Below are 22,850 nucleotides of genomic sequence, written 5' to 3'. Positions count from 1 at the left end.
TAAAGGAAATTTACCATCAAAATCCATCCTGATAAAACAGGGACATTGCTCATTCCTTCCAATATCAACTAATCAAGTAATTACAGTTATGCTAAAGGACCAGAGGGTTCTGGAGGGTTACCAGAGCTCCTCCGTGCTGCAGCTTCAGAGGCTGTCACAGTGTAGATTCAAAAGGATACTGCAGTGGTGGTGCCTGGATCTATGAGCAGGTGTCCCTGGTTTATACATGATTGATTCTGATTTCCTTTACATTTAAGAATTTCATCTTTCAGATCACAGAACTGGATCTTTATCTGCAGAACTGGATCTTTATCTGCAGAACTGGATCTTTATCTGCAGTACTGGATCTTTATCTTCAGACCTGGATCTTTACCTGCAGAACTGGATCTTTATCTGCAGAACTGGATCTTTATCTGCAGAACTGGATCTTTATCTGCAGAACTAGATCTTTACCTGCAGAACTGGATCTTTACCTGCAGAACTGGATCTTTACCTTCAGACCTGGATCTTTATCTGCAGAACTGGATCTTTATCTTCAGAACTGGATCTTTATCTTCAGACCTGGATCTTTATCTGCAGAACTGGATCTTTATCTGCAGAACTGGATCTTTATCTGCAGTACTGGATCTTTATCTGCAGAACTGGATCTTTATCTTCAGAACTGGATCTTTATCTGCAGAACTGGATCTTTATCTGCAGAACTGGATCTTTATCTGCAGAACTGGATCTTTATCTTCAGAACTGGATCTTTATCTTCAGAACTGGATCTTTATCTGCAGAACTGGATCTTTATCTGCAGAACTGGATCTTTATCTGCAGAACTGGATCTTTATCTTCAGATTGCATTTTCTGTGTTTGCACAATATAGAACCCTAATGATCGGTTCTTAAAGTGTTTGGTTTTCAAGCACCAAATGAAATCTGAATGTTTTATGAATGGAAGCCCAACTGCACCATGGCACTCGGTGGCGATACTGTGGGCATTGCATTTGTGTAAGAAGGGCCTCAGTCCCTGAACCTACGGCTCAAGGTGTCCATGGTGGGGATGAGCCCAATTCCAAGTTTCGAGTTTTTTTTACTTGTTTACCCACTTTGTTACTTTGCCCTAATGGAAAATACTTTAAAGAGAATCCATAATTAGTTTTGACCCTAATACAAGACTGCAAGGTATATACCCCTGAGAGTTGTTTAGCCCCATCTTTGTGTGTTTTATTTCACAGCAAGATTACAAAAAGGGCATTTTTAACCCTGGTTTGCAGTTCCTGCCAGTGCTTCGGCTTTCTGATCTTTCCAGTGCACTGTCCTACAGCCCCTCCCCACTGCTCTGAGTGACTGCTGTAAGTGTCCAACCAAAATGCTGATACAGCTCCTCCTTGTAGCAGAGGGGAGCGGCTGTGGATCAGCACAGGACTTTGAGCAGAAAGCTCTTCAGGCTGAAAGACCCGCCCAGAGCCCTTACAGGAGCTGCAGAGCTGGATTATAACTTTACTTTTCATTGTCCTGTCTCTACTAATATACAAATGTACAGCTACGCAGATCTCTAGGGCTAACAGGACCCAACACTGTCTGCAGCTGTCTGCATGGTCGTCAATGCTGACAGATTCCCTTTAATTACTACTTATTGTAAACTCCAGGTAGGATGCTTTGTATATAACTGTCGCACAAGCCATGACAAATGTGCAACCCCCCCCCCAACCCAAATTGTTTTATAATAAACAAATCAAATCTTCTGAAATTGGTGGCTTATGGTGGTCAGTATGGACACAAGATGATTCTATAGTATTCTTCTCCCGTTTGCAGACGTCTTTATCAACACTTCTAATTATCATTCGGTTGATTTGAGGGTTTTAGTTGCAGATTTTACCAAATTGTCCAAATTCATTTTGATACATTTGATGTGAATTTCACCCTTTGCATTGCACAGAAGAATCTCATGTGAATATAATATTGTATCACAGATTGTAGCAGATTTGTGCTATCATTTTACAGTCAAGGATGACAGATGAAGAAAGTGATGAAAGCTGAAGGCAATTTGTCATCAGTTTTTAATCAGTTTAGAAAAACATCTTGGAGAACCAGGCGACATCGGCCACTCCGCAACTTTTACTAAAGTGTTGTCCACCTAAGGTTTGATCCCGTATTTACCAAGAGTCCATAGAATTCCCCCCAATGTGAACAAGACCTTTCTTTTTCTTTGACATCATGATACAAATGTGCTTCAAACCAAAATATTTGGAAGGGATTTAAAGGATTCAATAGAGAGAAGAGCTCAAAGGGAACCTGTCACCAGGGACCTCATTTTTACTAAAGACAGGATGCAGAAGCCCATAACACCTCTATTGCACATATGTCTTTCTGCCTTCTCTAAGCATTTGCATTACAGCATAATTATGTGTTATAGCTTACCTTGCATCCTGACAGAATTCTCTGCGTAGTCCCAGGAGTTGGGCTTTGGCTTGGATGCATTTCAAAAAACATGTGACTTGTCTGTGCTGCAGACTCCTCAGCTATCAGCCCCCACCTTTGTGCTTCTGGACAGCTCCTCCCTCCTGCTTATTCACAGAGGTCACAGCCTGGTGAGGTCACCTCAGTGGGGGAGGAAGGAGCTGTACAGGAGCACAAAGGTGGGGGAGAGAGCTGAGGAGTCTACACCACAGACAAGTTACTTGTTGTTGTTTTTTAAATAAATCCAAACCAAAGCCCAACCCCTGGGACTACACAGTGGATTATGTCATGGGCTTCTGTAACTGTCTGTTAAATTGAGGTCCCCAGTGACAGGTTCTCTTCATGTAATATGAACAGTCCAATTATAATAAAAAACTAATTTATTTGCTTCTTTATCAATCATTTCATATATCTCACGTTATCATTGCACAGTTTAGATGCGACGTCAGTATAAGCTGGACTGTGCACACACTGTAATATTATATATGTATATTACCCTGCCAGGACCTTCCTCTGTGATGTCATCATTATAGATTTTCAATTCCCAATTACAAAACCATTTCTTGTCTTTTTAACCTCCAAATCATCATCTCTATCGCTTCTTATGTAACATATCTATTACTTCCAGTGGTTTGGGGGCTGCAGAAGAAAAGAAGCGTTTGGTACCTACACAAAATGTCAGATCTGTGATTTGTGATACTACTTATCATAAATGAGTCATTTGTGTGTTAACTGGGAAAAGGCTTTTATTCCAAATTCATTAATACTAAGAACAAATGTCCTCCAGTGCACAAGTGCATCCATGTGCCTTCAGCTCTGGGCTGCTACTAGGAAAAGGATAACATGATCAAATGCTGCTACTAGGAAAAGGATAACATGATCAAATGCTGCTACTAGGAAAAGGATAACATGATCAAATGCTGCTACTAGGAAAAGGATCACATGATCAAATGCTGCTACTAGGAAAAAGATCACATGATCAAATGCTGCTACTAAGAAAAGGATCACATGATTAACTGCTGCTACTAGGAAAAGGATCACATGATTAACTGCTGCTACTAGGAAAAGGATCACATGATCAAATGCTGCTACTAGGAAAAGGATCACATGATCAAATGCTGCTACTAGGAAAAGGATCACATGATCAAATGCTGCTACTAGGAAAAGGATCACATGATTAACTGCTGCTACTAGGAAAAGGATCACATAATCAAATGCTGCTACTAGGAAAAGGATCACATGATCAAATGCTGCTACTAGGAAAAGGATCACATGATCAAATGCTGCTACTAGGAAAAGGATCACATGATCAAATGCTGCTACTAGGAAAAGGATCACATGATCAAATGCTGCTACTAGGAAAAGGATCACATGATCAAATGCTGCTACTAGGAAAAGGATCACATGATCAAATGCTGCTGCTAGGAAAAGAATCACACGATCAAATGCTGCTATTAGGAAATGGATCACAAGATCAAATGCTGCTACTAGGAAAAGAATCACACGATCAAATGCTGCTACTAGGAAAAGGATCACATGATCAAATGCTGCTGCTAGGAAAAGGATCACATGATCAAATGCTGCTACTAGGAAAAGGATCACACGATCAAATGCTGCTATTAGGAAAAGGATCACACGATCAAATGCTGCTACTAGGAAAAGGATCACATGATCAAATGCTGCTGCTAGGAAAAGGATCACATGATCAAATGCTGCTACTAGGAAAAGGATCACATGATCAAATGCTGCTACTAGGAAAAGGATCACATGATCAAATGCTGCAACCAGGAAAAGGATCACATGATCAAATGCTGCCACTAGGAAAAGGATCACATGATCAAATGCTGCCACTAGGAAAAGGATCACATGATCAAATGCTGCTACTAGGAAAAGGATCACATGAGCAAACTGTCTTTTTTCAAAAAATTTGATTTGAACCAGTTTGATGTCTTATTTGACTTCCTGGGGTTTCTGCCATGGCTTGGTGCCTTGTCCAAGTCTCTGAGGCTGCCCTCCTAGATCCCTGGAAAACCTGGAGCTCCTGCCCCCAGTCTTCCAGGAAGAGCACAGTCCGGCAGATGTTCCCTCAGAACTACATCCAAGGTTCTCCACCAGGAGGACCCACCACTCCCCCAGGCCACATCAGGGCTTCCGGTGGCTACTTTTTAAGATCCTCCCAGTTTTGGTAGGAATTTTTGCGTGTCCTGGACAAAGCATAAGGAAGGTCTCCAAAAGGCTTCCACACTCGTCTGGGATCAGAACTATTGGAAATTTGAATCCAGTGCAGAATCAAATCTTTCATGAAACTCATATCGAATTCCACTTTGTCCACTGCAATTCACTCATCTCTACCAGATGCCTATTGACTTTAACCCCTTAAGGACGCAGGGTTTTTCGGCTGATTTCTCGCTCTCCAACTTCAAAAATCCATAACTTTTTCATTTTTCAGTGTACAGACCTGTGTGAGGGCTTATTTTGTGCGTAACAAATTTTACTTTCCCGTGATGTTATTTATTTTAACATGCCGTGTACTGCGAAGCTGAAAAAAAATTCCAAATGTGGAAAAATTGAAAAAAAAACGTTCTTGTGGGCTCAGTTTTTACGACTTTCACTCTGCGCTCCAAATAACACACCTACTTTATTCTTTGGTTCGGTGCGATCGCGGTGATACCACATTTATATAGGTTTTATTGTGTTTTAATACATTTTCAAAAATTAAATGAATGTGTACAAAAAAGAAAAAAATTTTTTTGCCATCTTCTGACGCTAATAACTTTTTCATACTTTGGCGCACGGAGATGTGTGAGGGGTCATTTTTTGCGAAATGAGGCGACGTTTTCATTGCTACCATTTTGAGGTCTGTGCGACATTTTGATCATTTTTTATTTCATTTTTTATGTTATGTAAAAAGGTGTAAAAGTCGCATTTCGGACATTTGGGCGCCATTTCCCGCCTCGGAGGTCACCGCCGCCCGTAACCGTTTTTATATTTTGATAGATCGGGCATTTTGGGACGCGGCGATACCTAATATGTCTGTGATTTTTACTGTTTGTTATGTTTTATATCCGTTCTAGGGAAAGGGGGGTGATTTGAACTTTTAATATTTTATTAATTTTTTTTATTTTTTAAACTTTTTTTTTTTCTTTTTTTTTTCACTATTTTTTAGACCATCTAGGGTACATTAACCCTAGATGGTCAGATCGCTCCTACCATATACTGCAATACTACAGTATTGCAATATATGGCATTTTTGCAGGTCATACATTACAATGAGCCGCTGGCTCATTGTAACGAACCTGCATAAGCCATGTAGCCTCGTGTCAAAAGAAGACCCGAGGCTACCATGGTAACCGATCGCCGCGCCCCGATGACGTTCGGGGGCGTGGCGATCGGAAAAAAGATGGCGGCGCCCGCGCGCCGCCGTCTTTTAAACGCCGCCGGCGACTTTGACGGCGGCGTTTAGAGGGTTAATAGCCGCGGTCGGTTATTAGCGGTGGGGGTTTTGTGCAAAAAGCAAAAACCTCCACCTCTGTATGAAGAGGACTCAGCCCGTGAGCCCTCTTCATACATCCCTTATACCTCTGCGCTGTAGAGCTACGGCGCAGAGCGTTAAGGGGTTAAAGAACATCTACCACCAGGACGAAGGGTTGTAAACCAAGCACATGACATACTGCTTGTGCCCCTTCTGGCAGGATCAGAACTACTTTTAACTTCTTAAGTTATGGTTTTTACAAAAAAGGCTTTTAAAATTATGCAAATGAGCCTGAGGTGCTTCAGGCTACAGAAGTGTTAGTGGAGCCCCTCAGACTCATTTGCATGATATTTAAAGCCTTTTTTTCTTAAAAATAAGGGCATAAGAAACTTAAAGAAGAGCAGATCCTGCCAGAGAGGACACATACCAGTAGGTCACTGTGCTTGGTTTACAACCCTTCATCCTGGTGGTAGATTTCCTTGAATTTTGAATGAATCTACCATATAAATTTACATTAGAAAAGAACATTATTTTGCCATGTGTTTTTTATGGTGTTAATGAGACGAGCAGCAAACAATGAAACAACAAAGATGGATATTAAATATCACTGCAAGCAGAGAGCAGAGAGCAGCAGCCGCTCGTATAACAGGCAGATGTGACATTTGCACAATGATTCATTAATTAAGATGAGCAATGGCTTCTCTACCTGCTCATCCCTCATCCTTATAACCTGCACGGCAGAGGCAGCAATTGTTAGTATAAAAGCAAAAATCTTTTCCTCTACAATCATATGTAAAACTTTTTACTAACCCACATTCAGAGTCCCAAAATTCTGGGAAGATATCTGTTTACGGTAGAGACGACCTCGATTCCTTTCAATGGCTTTTGTGTCACATCGATTTGGATGGAGAATTTCATTGTGGAAATGACGTGAGGCTGAAGACAGACATTAGGTTTTAGGTGGATTTTTCAGAGCCAAAAAAATGAAAAGGACAATAAATAGTCCAATCATCATTGTACATCAGTGGAGAACCCACAAATTCCCAGTACAGACCAATCCGCGCTCAGCAGGTCCTTCTCCATCAGAGCAGTGGTGGAGCGGGGGTGTCCTGCACAGGGATGAACTTGATTTTTGATTCTGAACAAGAGGTCTCTATGACGAAACATCGTCCTAGACGGGTGACCAGCAGTGGTGGAAACTCAACCTTTATTTTGGGGGAACTGGAGATTTGGACCTTCACTAACAATAGTTAATCCTGGAGTTGTGGACTTTCACTTCCAGACCTCTAACAGTACACCATCATCCAGGAATGTAGGACCTTGTTGCCCATGGTGGCTGTCATGGGTGTCCATGCCGCGGATCGTGGGCACACCTGTGCCCCTCTTGGTGCCGTGGTCCCCGCTGTCACTGTCCCGCTCCCCGTCCCGGACTGCGCTCCTGCTTCTTGACTAGGCCGCGCTACCGCTCCTAGGGCGTGCCGGCTCTCCTAGACTTAAAGGGTCAGCGTCCTCCTGATTGGAGCTCAGCAATTCGGCTCACCCCTATAATCCGGCACCTCCCTTCCTGCCTTGTCAGATCTTCAGCATCATTTCCTGCTAAGTGAAAGCCCTCCAGTGTTCCCTGTGTCTCCAGTGTTCCTCCGTGTTCCTGTCATCCGTCCCAGGCTGTGTTCCCCTTACCAGTTCCTGCCTGCCTGTACCGTGTGCCACCTCCTGTGGTCTTGCCGCGAGTCTTAGTTCATCCTTCCAAGCTGTACCCCTGCTGTCATCCCAGGCTCGGACTGTGTCCTGCATCCCCCTCCGCACTACCTTGGCTGCCTAGTTGCACCCGTGGAACGACCTGGTAGCACCCTGCCGCAGCAAGACCATCCCGCTTTGCGGCGGGCTCTGGTGAGGATCAGGTGCCAATTAGACTCCGGTCCCGGATTGCGGCTAGTACCATCTCCTGCAGTGGTCCAGAGAATCCACAGACTCTTCACACAACAAATACGTAAACGGTGGAGCTAATATAAACCTGTGATGTGATCTAGGACTAGGAGCTCTCCTTCACTCCCCAAACGCATCAAATGAATAGTGTCCAAGAGCAAAACTGACCACACAAGTTTTCTGGATAAAATCTTCCTTTTACTTCATAATTTCTCGTAAAACATTCACATTTTTTGATAAATTGACTTGTGGTCTGAGAATGCAAGCTCTTTGAACTTTGTCATAGTGAATATGACATTCTAAGACCAAAAGTTAACGTGAGTATGTGAGTATATTTGTAAACTTATTTGTAAACTTGCATAAGCATAATCACAGTCCATCCTTTGAATGTCCTTTAAAACAACCAAAGTATTCTGGTGCATGGATAGAGACCCTAACTCAAGCAGACGCCTCCCGAAAGTGCTGTGAGCACTGTGCTGTGACATTTCGGGGGTCACACCCCCTTCCCCCTGATGTCTCATCCCTAAGAGACTTTCTGACAGTTCGCCCCCTCTGATCTGTGACAGTCGCTTCTTCCTTGTGGCTCTAGAGCTTGGTGTTACGCTAGTCTAGGATGCAGTTATGTGTCTCCAGTAACTACACCTGATAGATGAGTGACGAGTGGTTGCAGCAGAGCTATACGTCAGGAGTCTTCCCAGTATATAGTATCAAAATCTGTATAAACAAGTATAAAAACTATTCCACATCTATCCACAGGTCCAGGCTGGTGTTGCCGCTAGGATCCATTGGAGTGAATAGCGCTGACTCTGCGCTATGGTGAAGTGTATTATTTACATACGGGCCATGTTCTTCCTCTCTGAAATAAGAGAGATGGATTATAATCTCCAGGTTCTGTGTAAATGATCGGATGTCGTGCAGTCTATTTATAACACAGAGAATTGGATTTTATGGACTCACCTGCTTGTTGTGGAGGAGACACGAGCTCCTCAGGACTGTAACCTGAGAACCATGGGCTCTGGATAAATAGAAGCAGATGGGTTTCTAAGCGAGAGGCTAATTACAGTTTGGCGCTAATAACGTGGTGAGTCTGTACAATATTCCTCATCTTTGAAGCCTCTAATTGTGGTTTTGCTGTTTTAGGAAACTTTCTGAAGTTCTCTTGTTTTCAGAGTGTTTTAAACAATTTGTTGTACAAATGATCAATGTGAGAAAAATAAACTGCGACAGCACAAGCCTTCCCGTCCTGAAATACGACTGCTACAAACCACCCACAGAAAGTAACAAAGATGGTGGAAATCTAACATTTAGGGCTCATTTGCACTGCCGTCTGCGGGGCCGTACATGCGGGCACAAATTTGCGGCCGCATGTACGTCCCCATAGACGGCAATAGCGGCACGGCGGGGATCCGGTGCCACACATGTTTGGCACCGATCCGGGCCGCACACCGCAAAAAGATAGAGCAAGCTCTATCTTTCGGCAGATGTGCGGCCGTGTGCCGCTATTTCCTATGGAGGGAGGAGGGGTCACCTCCTCCTCACCTCCAGCACACGGCGGTATGCCCGCACGGCTGGCATACCGCGTGTGAATGTACCCTTAATCTGATGCAGTATGAACCAAACATACCTTGTGAATGCTGTAGCTACACTGATGCCGAAACATATCTTGTTTAATCCCTGAGCTGAGTGGTTTTGCTGAAAAAAAACAATTATAAAATTCAGGACCCTGGGAAAGCTGGGTTGCATGCTGGCTGCTGTTCATAAGCACATTACACACAAAGCTTCCTGAACCGTCCAGACAAGACTAATCAATGTGAGCTGGATGACTCATACACAGCAGCTGCGATGGTGCATCAATTGATTACTTCTGCCTGTCACGCACAACCCAGTGATTACATCATTCTCTGAGGCAGTGCAAGAGGAGAAGCCCCGGAGCCAGGCACAGGAGCGACAGAGCTTCATTATCCTGAATTTTATAATAGTTTTTTCAGCAAAACCCCTCAGCTCAGGGATTAAACAGGATATGTTTCTATAAAGACATGTATATTTTTGTAAGGGTAAAGGGGGCCCCATTCATAGGGGTCACACTTCTTCTAGTTACACTAAGTATAGCTTGTCTCCTGATTTGCAGAAAATACACCCCCTTAGACTACCGGCTCTGGGTGCAAGAACACCCTCTGCACCCACCATGAACACAAACATACAGTTATATGTAGGGAGAATCTCCATATCGGTGAGAGAATGATTAGAGCTTAAATCAAATGTTTTCTCCTAATCTTAAGAGTCCACGTAGAATAATTCAAAAGTGCAGAAAGACTACACACAGGGCCATACAGCACCATACAGAGCCACACAGTACCATACCGGGCCAGACAGGAACATATAGGGCCACACAGTACCAGACAGGACCATATAGGGCCGCACAGGATCATACAGAACCACACAGAATCATACAGAACCACACAGAATCATACAGAACCACACAGAATCATACAGGACCACACAGGATCATACAGAACCACACAGAATCATACAGGATCATACAGGACCACACAGAATCATACAGAACCACACAGCACCATACAGGACCACACAGGATCATACAGGACCACACAGCACCATACAGGGCCAGACAGGACCACACAGGATCATACAGGACCACACAGGATCATACAGACCCACACAGGATCATACAGACCCACACAGGATCATACAGAACCACACAGGATCATACAGAACCACACAGGATCATACAGAACCACACAGGATCATACAGAACCACACAGGGCCATTCAGGATCATACATGACCATACAGGGCCACACAGGACCATAGAGGGCCACACATGAACATACAGGGCCACACAGGGCCATAGAGGGCCACACATGACCATACAGGGCCACACAAGATCCCACAGGACCATTCATGACCACAGAGGACCACCCAGGGCAATACAAGGCCATACAGGGCCACACAAGGCCATACAGGGCCACACAAGGCCATACAGGGCCATACAAGGCCATACAGGGCCACACTCCCAGCTTTGTGCATTAGCTTGGGGCCAACTAGAAACCTGTGAATGTAAATTGCCTGAAAAGTTTGTTGCCTACAGGAGAAGAACACGACGCAGCGGCCCATTATCCTTGAATAGATCATTGCTTCTGGATGCTCAAACATCTATGATACAAGAGGATAATAATAATCCTGTATTACGCTCCGGTACTGTTTGTCCTTGTGGAACTTCATTTCTTTATTCTGTCTCTTCCCACTCGGCAAATTGTATGGAAAAAATGTTAGTAAATTGTATGAAAGAACGAATGTTACGATGACTATGTCCCTGCTGCTGGTAAATAGTATGCGGCACGTATACCGCACTGCAGATATCCACAGGGTCATAATGTATAGATATCACTCACCTGTCACATCTACTAAGGAAACACCCCAGAGGGGGCAAATGTCTCATCTATTACCAATATTGTATATCAAAGGTTTAGGTCTTCAATAACACAATGGGGGTCATTTACTAAGGGCCCGATTCGCGTTTTCCCGACGTGTTACCCGAATATTTCCGATTTGCGCCGATTTTCCTTATATTGCCCCGGGATTTTGGCACACGCGATCGGATTGTGGCGCATCGGCGCTGGCATGCACGCGACGGAAATCGGGGGGGGGGGGTTGGCGTGGCCGAACGAAAACCCGACGGATTCGGAAAAACCGCTGCATTTAAAACAATAAAAGTGTCGCTTGGGACGCGCTTACCTTCACTTGGTCCAGCTCGGTGAACTTGAGTGCGTTCAGATGCTTTTCATCTGGTGGACGGTGGAGGAACTACCTTGATGAAACCCGGCCGGACCCGAATCCACCGCAGAGAACGCGCCGCTGGATCGCGAACGGACCGGGTAAGTAAATCTGCCCCAATGTATACATTGTATAGTATAATTACCATAATGTTATTATCATGTATAATGCTACAATGATAATACAGGATAATACAGGCAGTCCCCGGGTTACATACATGATAGGGTCTGTAGGTTTGTTCCTAAGTTGAATTTGTATGTAAGTCGGAACTGTATATTTTATCATTGTAATCGCAGCCAGAACGTTTTTGGCCTCTGTGACAATTGGATTTAAAAAATGTTGGGTCGTCATAAGAACCAGGAGTAACAATAAAGCTTCATTACAGACTCCTGTGATAACTGTTACAGCTGATCATTGTAGCCTAAGGATAAAGTACAATAAATTACCAATATCCAGAGGTCCTTTTGTAACTAGGGGTCGTATGTAAGTCGAGTGTTCTTAAGTAGGGGACCGCCTGTACTACATAATTACTAAAATTGTTCTATTACCCAGCATGCCTTGCTACACTGATTAGACCAGCTTTACTATATGTATAATAATATTGATAACATATCCATAGAGTAAGTGCCCAATATCAGGCTGGTGGTGACCCAACACCCAGCACCCCCTCCCCTTTCAAGACACGCTGCACTAGACTGGTTCATCATAGTTTTTGTAGAATTTGAAAGATTCATCCCATGCTGATGTTGCTTTGGTTGTCAAGGAGTTTGGTATATAACCCCCTCCAGTCCTCTAAACCACAAAAAAAGCTCCCATCTCATTTCGTAAATTGTTTACAAACATTTTACTTTTTTGTTTACAATAATAATATTATTATAATAATAATCATCATAACAGAAGCCTGAATGCTGAGGTGCAAAACCGGACCCATCAAAAGTCTTCTGAAATCAATGGACATTTTAACGGATCTGTTAGACCCCTGATATTATTGTATATACAAGATTTATAACAAGAATCAGAAAATATTCAGATTTGAGGTGTTGCATGAAAAATCGCCAGATTCATAAAATCATAGATAGTGGAATAGATTTGCACATTCCTGCCCACATATTAGCTGTAATCAGCAGCTGATAAGAGAAGACAGCGCCATTGTCAGTGTAGTGGTCAGGCCAGGTTACTACAATTCAGCCTCCATTCATTTGAATGAGATGTAAGCTGCCGTTACTCGGCCACTACACAGGGAATGGCGCTGTCCGCTTCCTGTCCTATTCTTTCTTTATTAGCTGATGAGAACGGCTGATCTGTGGGGGCACTGAGTGTTGGACCCTCAATGATCAGATACTGATAATTCATCCTTACAATAGTTTATGAATATTTTAATACCGGAAATCCCCTTTAAGGTTTTAGAAGTGACAAAGGAATTGGGGGAAAAAAAATAAACAAAGGTTAGAAAAGTATTAAAGAAAAAATTTGAAGGGGCTTTCCAGGAATAAGCATAATGCGTAGTCAAATGGGCCATTAAAATATAAGCAGATATGTAATTAGTTGTTAAAATTTTTCTCCCCTTAGCAGAAAAGTGTTATTAATATACATTACAATGGAGAAATAAAATGCTCCCGGCCCTATAATCAGTCCATTGATTTCCTCCGCGTGGAGCAGACACAGGACAGAAGATGCCGCTGGTCACATGTCCACATCCCATGTCTTGCAGCTGCCTGGGCCAGTCATGTGATCACCACCATGTTTGGCTGTAGTGGGTTGGTTGCAGGGCATCCAGTATGGCCGGTGTGTGGTGATGGCAGTTACACCTCATTACTATGGTAACAGAACAGTCTGTTACATCATCTCTAGGAGCAGAGCATAAGAGGGAGGGGCTGAGAACTGAGGGAACATGGGACTTGTAGTTGTAGATGGCAGTCATCTTGGAGATGTCACCTACTTTAGAAAGCCCAGAAAATTTTGCTAATCATAAAAGTAATTTGAGCTCGTTTTGTGATTAATGACAATAGGCCACATTTATCACTCGTTTTTTCTGTTGTTTTTGCGCCTTTTCATTCAGGCGCACCGTTTTTGCGCCATTTTTGCGATTAAACGCCAAACTATCCGCGCAGCACAAATAACCAGCTTTCCCTCATCTATCTTACCAATCCAGATGTTTTGCTGCGCCTAATGATATTCATCACTTGCAACGTTTGCATTTAGGCGCAAAAACGGGCGCAAAAACACTCCAGCCCGAAGTTGGCGTTATCTGAGAAGAAAGCACTGAGCCCCTTTGCAGAAGAGCTCATTTCTAGCAGCAAAGCTCAGCCAGACACTAGAACAGATAATAGATACATTTAGATACTCTGCAGACACTAGAACATATAATAGATACATTACAGACACTGCAGACACTAGTACATATAATAGATACATTAGATACTCTGCAGACACTAGAACATATAATAGATACATTACAGACACTGCAGACACTGGAACATATAATAGATACATTAGATACACTGCAGACACTGGAACATATAATAGATACATTACAGACACTGCAGACACTAGTACATATAATACAGACATTAGGGGGCAGATTTATCAAGTGTCTGAAAGTCAGAATATTTCTAGTTGCCCATGGTAACCAATCACAGCTCAGCTTTCATTTTACCAGTGCTCATGAATATTTTAAAGGGGAGCTGTGATTGGTTTCCATGGGCAACTAGAAATATTCTGACTTTCAGACACTTGATAAATCTTCCCCTAGATACTCTGCAGACACTAGAACATATAATAGATACATTAGATACACTGCAGGCACTAGAACATATAATAGATACATTACAGACACTGCAGACACTAGAACATATAATAGATACATTAGATACTCTGCAGACACTAGAACATATAATAGATACATTAGATACACTGCAGACACTAGAACATATAATAGATACATTAGATACACTGCAGACACTGGAACATATAATAGATACATTAGATACACTGCAGACACTAGAACATATAATAGATACATTACAGACACTGCAGACACTAGAACATATAATAGATACATTAGATACTCTGCAGACACTAGAACATATAATAGATACATTAGATACACTGCAGACACTAGAACATATAATAGATACATTACAGACACTGCAGACACTAGAACATATAATAGATACATTAGATACTCTGCAGACACTAGAACATATAATAGATACATTAGATACACTGCAGACACTAGAACATATAATAGATACATTACAGACACTGCAGACACTAGAACATATAATAGATACATTAGATACACTGCAGACACTAGAACATATAATAGATACATTACAGACACTGCAGACACTAGTACATATAATAGATACATTAGATACATAACAGACACTAGAACATATAATAGATACATTAGATACACTGCAGACACTAGTACATATAATAGATACATTAGATACACTGCAGACACTAGAACATATAATAGATACATTAGATACACTACAGACACTAGAACATATAATAGATACATTAGATACACTGCAGACACTGGAACATATAATAGATACATTAGATACTCTGCAGACACTAGAACATATAATAGATACATTAGATACACTGCAGACACTAGAACATATAATAGATACATTAGATACTCTGCAGACACTGGAACATATAATAGATACATTAGATACTCTGCAGACACTAGAACATATAATAGATACATTACATACACTGCAGACACTAGAACATATAATAGATACATTAGATACTCTGCAGACAGAGAAAGTTATAGTCAGAAGTTTTATCTCCTAAAAAACTGCTGTAAATGCTACAACGTTTGATGAATCCTATAACGTATGCAAATGCAAAAGATCTTCCTGTGATCATTTTTATCATCCGTTTTATTATTTCTTTTTTGCTTTTTCTCCTTTAGTGGTTTTTCCGGCACAAAGAAAATTCCTGGAAACCGGATAAGAAAACACGGCAGTGACCCCTACCGATCTAAAAAGGGGTGATATATCCTCCGCATGACCTTACTTATAGAGATTTGGTATTAGTAAGATTCTCTTATGGAAGGAGGAAAAAGGGCACAAAAAGCGCAAATTGCGACTTTTTGTTCAGCGGATTTGGCGCCCCTTACATATAAAAAGGGCAGATTGTGCCAACTTAAAAAATAAAACCAAACATGAGCTTTAACACATTTAACATAGCGAAAAAAAACACTTTATGATAGAGAAGCATTAAAAACCACTGAAAAGAAAAAACAGACAACAACAAAGTGACCTCACTATGATAATGACCCCGTGGATGATCTAATTCCAGGGTTTGATGAAGCCGATATAACTCCAGTCCAATGCTGAGGGGAAAGTCTTGTTCTTATGTGAATGGCAACGAAAACGAGGGTCTGTCCTGACCATGTCTGGCAACAAGTATATGCAGAGACATCCCGCTAGCAGGCGCTCCACAGCTCGCAGCAATTCAATGGATACAATGGGGCTCATTTACTAAGGGTCCGAACGCCGGACTTTCGTGGGGTTTTCCGAATATTTCCATTTTATGCCGAATTGACCCGGGATTTTGGCGCACAAGATCGGATTGTGGTGCATCGGCGCCGACTTTCCCGCGACAGAGATTGGGGGCGTGGCCATCGGACAACCCAATGGATTCAGAAAAAAAGCGGAATTTAAAAAACCATTTGTGTTGCAAGATCAAGCACTTACATGCACCAGGAAGTAGAAGGTGAACTCGGGCGGACCTTGGCGCAGCAGCGACACATGCAGGATATTGGGCGCACGGACCTTAGTGAATCCCGGCAGAACTCGAATCCTCATCGGACAGCGCGCCGCAGGATCGCGACAGGACCAGGTAAGTAAATGAGCCCCACTGAGCGACAAGAGGGAGAGACGCTGCGTTTACCGGCGCAGATTTCTATCCAGTAATAAATGCCGGTGGTTTATTATTACATTCTCCATAAACATCTGGAAGAACCAGGGAACCACCGAGCGGAAGTATTTCCAATCCTTGTATTTCCAATCCTTTTTCGTTTACTTATGTCAAAAAGCACAAATTGATCCAAATCTGCCACGCAAATTGCTCAGTGCACGATCATCAATCCGCCTCAGCATTTCCATGACAACATTGTAAGATTTATATGTATTTTTCCGAGTGTGGATATTTTTTCATCTATCTCTTGGCTTCTCCGATCTCTAATAGGATTCCAGGGAAAATTGATATATGCCTGTGGCATGAGTACAAGATTTGTCCTACAGCCTGGAAAATGTATCACACGGCGGCTGCCCTGGTACCGGCGCTCACTAGTAACGCAATTACCCGGGCATTTTGCTGAAAAATTAAATGTTATGAAAACCTAAGCGATGCCTCACAGATTGAACATCGGGGAAATGGATCTGTGTTTCTTTCCTTGTGAAACGATCCATTGTTTCTACATACATCCAGGTTTTCTCCACTTGGAATATGCATCATGATTTCCGGAAAGTAGGGAACACATTGACCTGGTTACAAGGGATTCTGTATCATATACATAGATGGTTTATGGACAAATCAGGGTGACCTTATGTTTCATGTGCTGCCTGGACTCCCCCATGGGGTGCACTAAGGTTATCAAAATGAGACCCACAGGACACTTCTGCAGTTATCTATATAGCTATTTTGAACTTTGCCGATTCCTCTAAGCATTTCTCCAAACTGTCCTGGATAAAGCAGGATAGTCCTTAATTTTCAGGTCTGCATGTCCAAAGTGTCAATCGTATCTGCCTCCTCCGTCCGCAGATACATCTGACTGTAATGGTACAGTAGGGAGCTGTCAGCTCCTTGCTCCACCATAAGACATCTGCTTCTTCTGTATGTGACTCAGGACCGGCATTTAGAGGTCTAAAGAGCGGCCGCTGTGTAAAGAGTGGGAGGGAGGAAGGAGGGAGGCACTACAGAAAAAGAGGGAATATAATTGAGAATCAACAGAAACAGGGAATTATAAGGAGGTGCTACAGAAACTGGGGCATCAGTGGGGGCTACAGAAAAGGAGCCTTGTAATTTTAAGGTGGGGGATTATAAACGTGTGGGGGAGGAGGCTTGTCGCCCCTGTTATCCTGTTTGTAGCAGTGTGGACCTCACCTATAGGTGCATAGTGATACTAATGGGGCACGAGATTGGTCATTATATTACTGTATACAACACAAGAAATGAATAACCACTGATATAATATCTGTTAAGACCCATTATACTTACCGCAAGTGCTTAGTAAGTGACAAGGAGCGTTACACAACCAGAGACTAAGCCTCAGCAGCAGAACGCGAGTGACTCAACAGATCAATTATGCAATAGTCACAATGAATTGCAGATGATTGCGACTCTTGTGTGATACAGCTCTGCAGCGCTACAGCACAACGCAAAGCAATTCAGATCCCACTGCAGTCAGACTCGTAGAAAGAAAACAAAAAAGACAAATCTCATTTATAATGGAAGTGCGCAAAAGCGACACCGTGCAGTCTCAGAGAAGAGAAAGAAAGAAACAGCTAATAGGAAAAGAGAGAGAGAAAAGAAAAGAACAACAGAACAAAGGAGAGAGAGAACAACAGAGAGAGAGAGAGAGAGAAAAGAACAACAGAACAAAGGAGGGAGAGAACAATAGAACAAAGGAGAGAGAGAGAGAGAGAGAGAGAGAGAAAGGAATATAATTGAGTAGCCGTGATTTTTAGTACAATATTATTTGGAGAAATCACGGTGGCGCACGCACATTAAAACGCCAGTCTGAACGAGCTCTAAGAAACTGATGGAAGCAAGAACTAGGGAGAAAATAGAAAAGGGCAAAAAGAAAAAAGAAGGAGAGAAAATAGGAGAAAAGTATTAGAGTGACAATATAGAAGGTGTAAAAGTAAAATAGAAAATAGAGAACAAAGAGGAAAACAGAAGAAAACACGAAAAGGAAGAGACTGAATGAAAGGGAGAAAAAAAGAGATAGGATAAGAAAGAAACTAAAGAGTCAAACTAGAGAAGAAAGAAAGAAGGAGGGAAGGGAAGGGAGACAAAATGACGTCTCTCTCGCACCCGGGGCACACGCAGCACGTGGTACACACGTAACACGGCCTATAGTGGCTCCGCGCTGAACACTCTTGACTCTCTGCGGCCGCCGTAGTCAGCGGTTGTCCTGGTAACGCGTTGCTGTATCTCCGGAAGCGCATGCGGTGGACGTGCCCGGACTGCTCCAGCCGGTAACTGTGCGGTACCGCAGGTGTGTGATAGATGTACAGCAGGTAACTGTCCTGTACTGCAGGTGTGTGATAGATGTACAGCAGGTAACTGTCCTGTACTGCAGGTGTGTGATAGATGTACAGCAGGTAACTGTCCTGTACCGCAGGTGTGATAGATGCACAGCAGGTAACTGTCCTGTACTGCAGGTGTGATAGATGTACAGCAGGTAACTGTCCTGTACCGCAGGTGTGTGATAGATGTACAGCAGGTAACTGTCCTGTACTGCAGGTGTGATAGATGTACAGCCGGTAACTGTGGTACCGCAGGTGTGTGATAGATGTACAGCAGGTAACTGTCCTGTACTGCAGGTAACTGTCCTGTACTGCAGGTAACTGTCCTGTACTGCAGGTGTGATAGATGTACAGCAGGTAACTGTCCTGTACCGCAGGTGTGATAGATGTACAGCAGGTAACTGTCCTGTACCGCAGGTGTGATAGATGTACAGCAGGTAACTGTCCTGTACTGCAGGTGTAATAGATGTGCAGCAGGTAACTGTCCTGTACTGCAGGTGTGATAGATGTACAGCAGGTAACTGTCCTGTACCGCAGGTGTAATAGATGTGCAGCAGGTAACTGTCCTGTACTGCAGGTGTGATAGATGTACAGCAGGTAACTGTCCTGTACCGCAGGTGTGATAGATGTGCAGCAGGTAACTGTCCTGTACTGCAGGTGTGATAGATGTACAGCAGGTAACTGTCCTGTACCGCAGGTGTGTGATAGATGTACAGCAGGTAACTGTCCTGTACCGCAGGTGTGTGATAGATGTACAGCAGGTAACTGTCCTGTACTGCAGGTGTGTGATAGATGTACAGCAGGTAACTGTCCTGTACTGCAGGTGTGATAGATGTACTGCAGGTAACTGTCCTGTACTGCAGGTAACTGTCCTGTACTGCAGGTAACTGTCCTGTACTGCAGGTGTGATAGATGTACAGCAGGTAACTGTCCTGTACCGCAGGTGTGATAGATGTACAGCAGGTAACTGTCCTGTACTGCAGGTGTGATAGATGTACAGCAGGTAACTGTCCTGTACTGCAGGTGTGATAGATGTACAGCAGGTAACTGTCCTGTACTGCAGGTGTGTGATAGATGTACAGCAGGTAACTGTCCTGTACTGCAGGTGTGATAGATGTACAGCTGGTAACTGTCCTGTACTGCAGGTGTGATAGATGTACAGCAGGTAACTGTCCTGTACCGCAGGTGTGTGATAGATGTACAGCAGGTAACTGTCCAGTACCGCAGGTGTGTGATAGATGTACAGCAGGTAACTGTCCAGTACCGCAGGTGTGTGATAGATGTACAGCAGGTAACTGTCCTGTACCGCAGGTGTGTGATAGATGTACAGCAGGTAACTGTCCTGTACCGCAGGTGTGATAGATGTACAGCAGGTAACTGTCCTGTACCGCAGGTGTGTGATAGATGTACAGCAGGTAACTGTCCTGTACCGCAGGTGTGTGATAGATGTACAGCAGGTAACTGTCCTGTACTGCAGGTGTGATAGATGTACAGCAGGTAACTGTCCTGTACTGCAGGTGTGTGATAGATGTACAGCAGGTAACTGTCCTGTACCGCAGGTGTGATAGATGTACTGCAGGTAACTGTCCTGTACTGCAGGTGTGTGATAGATGTACAGCAGGTAACTGTCCTGTACCGCAGGTGTGATAGATGTACTGCAGGTAACTGTCCTGTACTGCAGGTGTGATAGATGTACAGCAGGTAACTGTCCTGTACTGCAGGTGTGATAGATGTACAGCAGGTAACTGTCCTGTACTGCAGGTGTGATAGATGCACAGCAGGTGTGATAGATGCACAGCAGGTAACTGTCCTGTACTGCAGGTGTGATAGATGCACAGCAGGTAACTGTCCTGTACTGCAGGTGTGATAGATGTACAGCAGGTGTGATAGATGCACAGCAGGTAACTGTCCTGTACTGCAGGTGTGATAGATGTACAGCAGGTAACTGTCCTGTACCGCAGGTGTGATAGATGTACAGCAGGTAACTGTCCTGTACTGCAGGTGTGTGATAGATGTACAGCAGGTAACTGTCCTGTACTGCAGGTGTGATAGATGTACAGCAGGTAACTGTCCTGTACTGCAGGTGTGATAGATGTACAGCAGGTAACTGTCCTGTACTACAGGTGTGTGATAGATGCACTGCAGGTAACTGTCCTGTACTGCAGGTGTGTGATAGATGTACAGCAGGTAACTGTCCTGTACTGCAGGTGTGTGATAGATGTACAGCAGGTAACTGTCCTGTACTGCAGGTGTGATAGATGTACAGCAGGTAACTGTCCTGTACTGCAGGTGTGATAGATGTACAGCAGGTAACTGTCCTGTACTGCAGGTGTGATAGATGTACAGCAGGTAACTGTCCTGTACTACAGGTGTGTGATAGATGTACAGCAGGTAACTGTCCTGTACTGCAGGTATGTGATAGATGTACAGCAGGTAACTGTCCTGTACTGCAGGTGTGTGATAGATGTACAGCAGGTAACTGTCCTGTACCACAGGTGTGTGATAGATGTACAGCAGGTAACTGTCCTGTACTGCAGGTGTAATAGATGTACAGCAGGTAACTGTCCTGTACTGCAGGTGTGTGATAGATGTACAGCAGGTAACTGTCCTGTACTGCAGGTGTGATAGATGTACAGCAGGTAACTGTCCTGTACCGCAGGTGTGATAGATGTACAGCAGGTAACTGTCCTGTACCGCAGGTGTGATAGATGTACAGCAGGTAACTGTCCTGTACCGCAGGTGTAATAGATGTGCAGCAGGTAACTGTCCTGTACTGCAGGTGTGATAGATGTACAGCAGGTAACTGTCCTGTACCGCAGGTGTGATAGATGTGCAGCAGGTAACTGTCCTGTACTGCAGGTGTGATAGATGTACAGCAGGTAACTGTCCTGTACCGCAGGTGTGTGATAGATGTACAGCAGGTAACTGTCCTGTACCGCAGGTGTGTGATAGATGTACAGCAGGTAACTGTCCTGTACTGCAGGTGTGTGATAGATGTACAGCAGGTAACTGTCCTGTACTGCAGGTGTGATAGATGTACTGCAGGTAACTGTCCTGTACTGCAGGTAACTGTCCTGTACTGCAGGTGTGATAGATGTACAGCAGGTAACTGTCCTGTACCGCAGGTGTGATAGATGTACAGCAGGTAACTGTCCTGTACTGCAGGTGTGATAGATGTACAGCAGGTAACTGTCCAGTACCGCAGGTGTGTGATAGATGTACAGCAGGTAACTGTCCAGTACCGCAGGTGTGTGATAGATGTACAGCAGGTAACTGTCCTGTACCGCAGGTGTGTGATAGATGTACAGCAGGTAACTGTCCTGTACCGCAGGTGTGATAGATGTACAGCAGGTAACTGTCCTGTACCGCAGGTGTGTGATAGATGTACAGCAGGTAACTGTCCTGTACCGCAGGAGTGTGATAGATGTACAGCAGGTAACTGTCCTGTACCGCAGGTGTGTGATAGATGTACAGCAGGTAACTGTCCTGTACTGCAGGTGTAATAGATGTACAGCAGGTAACTGTCCTGTACTGCAGGTGTGTGATAGATGTACAGCAGGTAACTGTCCTGTACCGCAGGTGTGATAGATGTACTGCAGGTAACTGTCCTGTACTGCAGGTGTGTGATAGATGTACAGCAGGTAACTGTCCTGTACCGCAGGTGTGATAGATGTACTGCAGGTAACTGTCCTGTACTGTAGGTGTGATAGATGCACAGCAGGTGTGATAGATGCACAACAGGTAACTGTCCTGTACAGCAGGTGTGATAGATGCACAGCAGGTAACTGTCCTGTACTGCAGGTGTGATAGATGTACAGCAGGTAACTGTCCTGTACCGCAGGTGTGATAGATGTACAGCAGGTAACTGTCCTGTACTGCAGGTGTGTGATAGATGTACAGCAGGTAACTGTCCTGTACTGCAGGTGTGTGATAG

General features: G+C 43.7%; 1 protein-coding gene across 4 annotated transcripts in view; it reads left to right on the top strand.

Annotated features, from left to right (window-relative positions):
* The first annotated feature begins 18,777 nt into the window (after nucleotides 1–18,777).
* Nucleotides 18,778–22,850, top strand: part of LRRC27 (leucine rich repeat containing 27) — a 95,660-nt gene continuing 91,587 nt past the window's right edge. For 3 of the 4 annotated variants that reach the window (XM_072131304.1, XM_072131303.1, XM_072131300.1), the window contains exon 1: nucleotides 18,778–18,907. The gene's annotated coding sequence lies outside the window, so the exon portion shown is untranslated. The remainder of the gene's footprint in view (nucleotides 18,908–22,850) is intronic. The other variant, XM_072131301.1, reaches the window with a different exon arrangement.

The sequence above is a fragment of the Engystomops pustulosus genome, chromosome 11 (assembly GCF_040894005.1).
Source record: "Engystomops pustulosus chromosome 11, aEngPut4.maternal, whole genome shotgun sequence".
In the NCBI taxonomy this organism is placed as follows: Eukaryota; Metazoa; Chordata; class Amphibia; order Anura; family Leptodactylidae; genus Engystomops; species Engystomops pustulosus.
The sequence above is the reverse complement of the archived record's forward strand: the minus strand, read 5'-3'. Positions and strand labels throughout refer to the sequence as shown.